Raw genomic sequence first — 7144 nt, 5'->3', positions numbered from 1 at the left:
GAAATGTGAATGATCATCTCATCCCTTACTAGTAAGCGGTTAGTGCATATAGTACATGCTTTGTAGGATCATGCATTACAAATAAAAGGCTTTAAATTCATAACCTACCACTATTGCTTGAATTATTGGTTGATCTAGTGGTATGTATATGAGTTTGTTCATGAGCTAGTGAACCCAAGTACTTGATCTATTTTGGATTGTTAAGAAGTGACAAGTACAACATTGGCAAGATAACCCTTAATGTGATGTGTGAAAAAGCTTGTCATTGGTTCAAACCGGACTTGGAAGCTTAGGCAAATCAACATAGTTCAAGTCAACAATTAGAAGCTCATGATGACAATAGTACAAGAACAAGACAACAATGAAAATGGATATCTAGACTCAAATATTTCTTCAAGTGATATCCTACAATCGGTACTCACGATGATGATAGCAAATGTTCAAGATAGCAAACATGTGGTCCCATACTAGAAGACCTTAATTGGTAGAAGAATCCCATATGGTATCAGGCAAGATATTTCAAATGATATGACATTTATACATATGGTATCTATCATACAAGAAGGTGGTTCCACAAGTGATCCTCAACTTTAAGTGATCATAAAGCAAAGAAAGTTCCCCCACCAACAAGATTGACAAGTGAATGACCCATGCTATGACATAGGGGGAGTGCCCCATCAAATGGTATCAAGGTCAAAGATCCTATGTGGTATCTCAAGAGGAATTCAAGTAATGTCATTCCAACACATATGGAGATGTCCTTCAAAAATGCAAGATTCAAGCCCCATCCATCTATCCCAATGCAATCCTTTGTCACAATGAGATTCACACTTTTTCAATTGGTATGAAGTGATTTAATTGGTATCACATACCTTTTATGGAAATTGATGACAAAGGGGGAGAAGTTGAAACAAAGATGTGATCATGGGATAAGTTGGACAACAAAAGATATGTTTCAAGAGGGAGAGATCAAATATGGACATGGACAAGGGAGCAACATTAAAAGAAAAGATGATGGATCAATTCACTATGCCAAAACAGCCCCGTCGTCGCCAAAGCAGCCCCGGCGGGTGATCCTACCCCGTCGTGGCCAAAGCAAACCGAGGCGCCCCGGCCCCAAGGGCAGGAAGGAACCCCCGAGCCTCCCCGATCGGGGGTCGAGGGGGACCCCATTACCATTAGTGATGGTTCTGGCGGCAACAGGACCTCGAGGGACGCCCATCCTATGGACGAGGAGGCCCAGACTTCTCTTGTCGCAGGACGGACGCCCTGGCCTGCCGGGCTTCGCTCCATCGAGGAGCAGAAGAGGAAAGAAGAGGAGGAGCACGAGCAGGAGACGCGGCGGCAGCTGCAGGAGCAGGACGGCCGACAAGAGCCGCAGGAGCTCGAGGAGCAACAGCAGCAGCAGGAGGAGGGCCAGGAAGAAGGACCGCTCGAGCCTCCTCCTCACAGTCTGCCCCAGCCAATACCACCGGCGCCGCAAGAGCCCAGAGACCAGGAAGAGGGTTTGTCGGTTTTCGGCCCTCCAACCCCGGCGTGGCTCCGTCTAGGGGCGCCCGCCGCAATCCCGGCAGAGTCGGGGCGGGCGGACGGCGTGGTAGCGCTTGCCTGTATGATGCACACCCCTGCCGACCCTGATTCAGAGATCAAGAGGACGATCTACGGCACGGACGGAATCGCCCCAGGGTTCCTCCGGGAGCGTCGGGCGTGGGAGGACCGCATTCCTGCTGAGGAGGACGAGGTCAGGACTTCGGGTAGTTAAGATGGCACCTGGAAGACGGTGGATGACGACGGGCGTTTCCCTTCCCTCGTCGACTTGTTCCTGCGCCATGGGGGATCTCTCGAGACTGTCGAGGATCTCATTCGCGGCGTCAAGGCGCGGGCCGACCGGGAGATGGAAAATTGGTCCCCGACTGGATCCGCATCTGGGCGTCCACCGACCCATCCGAGCTCAACATCTTCCTAGACGACCGGAAAGAGGCCGAGAAGTGGGAACATGTCGAGGAGCTCCGCCTCTGGATGAAGCACGTGGTGGGGCTTCTGTCGGACGTTGTAAACAGCGGACTTGGGCCGGCCTACTTTGTAAGTCTCCTAGTCCTTTAATCTTTGTGGAACTTGTTGGTTTGGGGTTCTAACTGCTCGGTCACCGGCTCGCAGGACCTGAAAGAGACCTCTCGTATTAAGTCGAGCTTTATCCACGTCACGAGAGGCGGCTGGGAGCAGCTCCCCCTCCTCAAGGACCAACTCCTCGAGTCACAGGAGAAACTTGTCAAGGCTTATAGAGAGCTCATAGCGCTCGAGGAGGAGAAGAAGGAGAGGGAGGCTGCCCTGGTCGAGGCTCGAGAGGCCTCAAGGAAGGCGGTGGAAGAAACGACACTGCTGAAGGAGCGGGCTCTGACGGTCGAAGAGGCTGCGTCCAAAGCCCGGGAGGAGGCCCTGTCCTACAAGAACGTCATTGCTGACCTGGACAAGGAGAAGGGCCTTCTCAAGACCGACCTAGACTCCCTCCGAGATTCCTTTCAAAGGATGAAGGTGGAGTATGTGAAGAGCGAGGTCGCCAGGGGGGCCATGGAGGAAGCAAAGAAGAAGGCCCTCGAAGACCTCGAGGCGGAGCGGGCTCGATCCCGCAGCCTCTCTGACGACGTCGATCGTCTGAAGGGGGAGCTGTTGGAGAAGAATGGAGCCATTGTTCAGGCTGGCAAGGCGATCGAGGATCTTCGTGTTGCCAACACTGAGCTGGCACACTCCAATAGAGAGATCGAGATGGCCAACACCAAATTAGTTGGCAAGAACACGGCCCTGGAGGAGAGCATCCGCGGTACGTTTCTATTGTCGAATTTTCTTTTCGAGGTGTGCTTGGTTTTTTCTAAAGTTTTTGCGTTGGCATTCACAGGGCTTAAGGATGAGCTCTTGGCCGCCCAAGTCGAGGCTCGCAGCGGCAAGGCCCAGCTCGAGGCGGAGGTTGCTTTGAACCGTCGAGTGCGGACGGCGATAAGCGATCTCTCGACTTCTTGGGAGGTCGAGCCCACAGACGAGTTGAGGGAGGAAGCTCGAGGCGACACACTGGTCGACCAGTTGTGCTACTTAGGTGCGACGCTGAGGGATCGGGTGCGGGATGCTCTCTATATCGGGGTAAAGCGGGCAATGGCGGTTGTCTGCTCAGGCTTTTCCTACGACATGGAGGTGGTGTCCCACAGCTTTGTCACTGACATTTCCAAGACCGACGCGGAGAACGAAGAAAGGCTCCACGCCTTGATCGACGATGCAGAGGTTCCTGGGTAGAGGTTGGCTAAGCTGTTCGAGCCCGAGGTACTTCCCCCTGAGACTAGCTCAGGCGCGGGCGAGGGTGGTGAGGACCGTGATGCGGACTAAGGCCTGCGAGCCTGCTCTGGGTGCTTGGGCCGTTTGTATAATACTTTGTTAATTCGTATTTAAGTAATATCTTTTAAGTGGTTGTTAAATGTTTGTCTGTCTTTCCTCTCGAGGCTCCATTATTCCTTTTTGCGCCTATGTTTGTTTTTCTCACTTGGTCTTTTGTTCGAGGCGGTCTCGATTGCCTCAAGGATGAGGAGGCGAGTAGAGTTTCCATAGCCCGGGGGTGTAGGAGTTCTCAGACTCGTCGTTTCTCGGTCCTTAAGGGGCTCGAGGTACCTTTACTACTCAACCGTATGAGATTACCGATAGGAACGAAAGGATTACTTGGTTTTTTCGACACTTGGGGGGGGGGTCACCCCCCTTGCTAGCCCCCGAGGGGGTATCGACTATGATGGCTCATAGTTGATACTCCCTTCTAACGTTGAGACTTGTGAAAAGGTAAGTCGCTCGAGGGAAAGACTTTATTTATTCATGCATTCATTTACAAGGCCTTGGTACAAAATGTACGCAGGAACATAAAGCTTTGAAATTCTAGGGGTAGAATCGACGTAGCTGTTCGATGTTCCACGCGTTGGTGAAGATCGCCCCCTTTTCGTCCGCGAGCTTGTATGTCCCTGGATTCAAGACCTCGGCCACCACGTATGGGCCCTCCCAAGGTGGAGTCAGCTTGTGGCGTCCTTGATTACTTTACCGTCGTCGTAGGACGAGGTAACCCACGTTCAAGTCCCTCTTGCGCACGTGCTTGTCGTGGTAGCGTCGAAGTTTCTGCTGCTATCTAGCAGAGTTGATGAGGGCCATGTCTCTAGCTTCTTCGAGTTGGTCGACCGCGTTTTCTTGAGACTCTTTATTTGATTGTTCGTTGTATGCTTTGAGTCGAGGGGACCCATACTCGAGGTATGTTGGGAGAAAAGCCTCAGAGCCGTAGACCATGAAGAATGGGGTGTATTTTGTGGCCCTGCTTGGCGTCGTCCTTAGGCTCCATAGGACCGAGGAAAGCTCCTCGACCCATTTCTTGCCGAATTTCTTCAAGCGATTGTAGATCCTTAGTTTGAGCCCCTACAAAATCATGCCGTTGGCACGCTCGACCTGGCCATTAGTTCGAGGGTGGGCCACCGCAGACCAGTTCACACGGATGTGATGCTGATCGTAGAAGTCCAAGAACTTCTTGCCAGTGAACTGAGTGTCGTTGTCAGTGATGATGACGTTGGGAATCCCAAATCGGTGGATGATGTCGGTGAAGAAAAGGATGGCCTGTTCGGAGCGGATGTTGGTGATGGGTCGAGCCTCGATCCATTTGGAGAACTTGTCGATAGCCACCAGCAAGTGGGTGTACCCCCCTTTTGCCTTTTGTAGAGCCCCCACACCACAAACGGCCATGTGATGGGGATCATCTGAAGAGCGTGGGCGGGCAGATGTGTCTGTTTGGCGTAGAACTGGCACCCATGGCATGAGCGTACGAGCTCGATGGCATCAGCTACGGCCGTTGGCCAGTAGAAGCCTTGTCGGAAGGCGTTCCGTACGAGGGTCCGTGGAGCGGCATGATGGCCACAAGCCCCCGAGTGTAGGTCCTCGAGGAGTTTCCGGCCTTCTTCCACGGTGATGCAACGCTGCAAGACCCCCGTCAGGCTTCGTCGATATAGCTCATTGTCCTCGCCATAGATCACATATGACTTGGCCCGTCGAGCGATACGGCGGGCCTCGGATCGATCTTCTGGCAGTTCGCAGCGAATTAGGTAGTCGAGGAACGGCGTGCGCCAGTCGAACAGTCGACCGGGCCGCTGTTCCACCTCCATTATCTCAGCTGCCATCAGTAGCGTGTCGATGGTGTCGGTTTGCTGGGCAGGAACGCCATCGACGCTAGCCCCCGAGCCCAAGTCGACGGATGGCTCGTGAAGATCTCTCGAGAACGCGTCAGGTGGTACCGTGCCTCAGGTTGACGCGATCTTGGCGAGTTCGTCGGCTACCTCGTTGTAGCGTCGAGCGACGTGAACGAGCTCGAGGCCATGGAATTTGTCCTCGAGTTGACGGACTTCCTTGCAATACGCCTCCATTTTTGGGTCGTGGCAGCTTGAGGTCTTCATCACTTGGTCGATGACGAGTTGGGAGTCGCCTCGGACGTCAAGGCGTCGGACTCCTAGCTCGATGGCGATCTTGAGACCGTTGACGAGGGCCTCGTACTCCGCGACGTTGTTGGATGCGGCAAAGTGAATCCTGATGACATACCTCATATGAACACCCAGGGGCGAGATGAACAGTAGGCCGGCCCCAGCTCCCGTCTTCATGAGAGACCCGTCGAAATACATCGTCCACAGCTCTGACTGAACCTGAGTCGGGGGGAGTTAGGAGTCTATCCATTCCATGACGAAATCCACCAGGGCTTGTGACTTGATAGCCTTACGGGGCACATAAGTGAGAGTCTCACTCATGAGCTCGACCGACCATTTGGCTATTCTTCCTGTTGCCTCCCTGCTTTGGATTATCTCGCCTAGGGGGAAGGACGAGACCACTGTGATAGGATGACCGAGGAAATAGTGCTGTAGCTTGCGTCGGGCGAGGATTACGGCGTCGATCAGCTTCTGGATTTGGGGGTAACGTGCCTTGGTCTCCGAGAGCACCTCGCTGACGAAATAGTCCGGTCTCTGAACTGGCAACGCATGCCCCTCCTCCTGCCTCTCGACCACCACAGCTGCACTGACGACCTGGGTCGTCGAGGCAACATAAAGGAGCAGTGGTTCTGCAGGTTGAGGTGGGACCAGGACTGGTGCTGAGGTCAGTGTTTTCTTTAGGTTTTTGAGGGCTTCCTCAGCCTCGAGGGTCCAAGAGAAACGCTCGACCTTCTTCAGAAGTCGATATAGCGCCAGCGCCTTTTCTCCTAACCTTGAGATGAAACGACTCAGCGCCGCTAAACATCCCGTGACTCTCTGCACACCCTTGATGTCTCGAATCGGCCCCATTCTTGTGATGGACGCGACTTTCTCAGGGTTGGCCTCGATCTCGTGTTGGGAAACGATGTATCCCAGGAGCATGCCTCGAGGCACGCCAAAAACGCATTTCTCAGGGTTGAGCTTGATTTGGTTGGCGCGTAAGCAGCTGAAAGCGACCTCGAGGTCCTGGATCAGGTCTCCCCATTGCTTTGACTTGACGATGATGTCGTCGACATAGACCTCGACTGTCGACCCTATGTGCTTGCCAAACACATGGAGCATGCAGCGTTGGTACGTGGCTCCCGTGTTTCGAAGCCCGAACGGCATGGTTACATAGCAATACATCCCAAAAGGTGTGATGAAAGACGTCACGAGTTGGTCGGACTCTTTCATTTTTATTTGATGGTAACCAAAATATGCATCTAGGAAAGAAAGGGTTTCACATCCCGCAGTGGAATCAACAATTTGATCAATACGTGGTAATAGAAAGGGAACTTTCATACATGCTTTATTTAAACTCGTATAATCGACACACATCCTCATTTTCCCATTCTTTTTCTTAACTAGTATGGGGTTTGCTAACCAGTCGGGATGGTGAACCTCCTTGATGAATCCAACTGTCAAAAGCTTGTGGACCTCCTCACCAATGATCTTGCGCTTCTCCTCGTCGAATCGGCGTAACCGTTGCTTCACTGGCTTGGAACCGGCTCGAATTTCCAAGGAGTGCTCGGCGACTTCCCTCGGTATGCCTGGCATGTCCGAGGGACTCCTTGCAAACATATCAACGTTCGCACGAAGAAAGTCGACGAGCACAGCTTCCTATTTAGGGTCGAGGTCGGTGTTGA

The sequence above is a fragment of the Sorghum bicolor genome, chromosome 9 (assembly GCF_000003195.3).
Source record: "Sorghum bicolor cultivar BTx623 chromosome 9, Sorghum_bicolor_NCBIv3, whole genome shotgun sequence".
In the NCBI taxonomy this organism is placed as follows: Eukaryota; Viridiplantae; Streptophyta; class Magnoliopsida; order Poales; family Poaceae; genus Sorghum; species Sorghum bicolor.
This window is presented reverse-complemented; position numbering follows the sequence as displayed.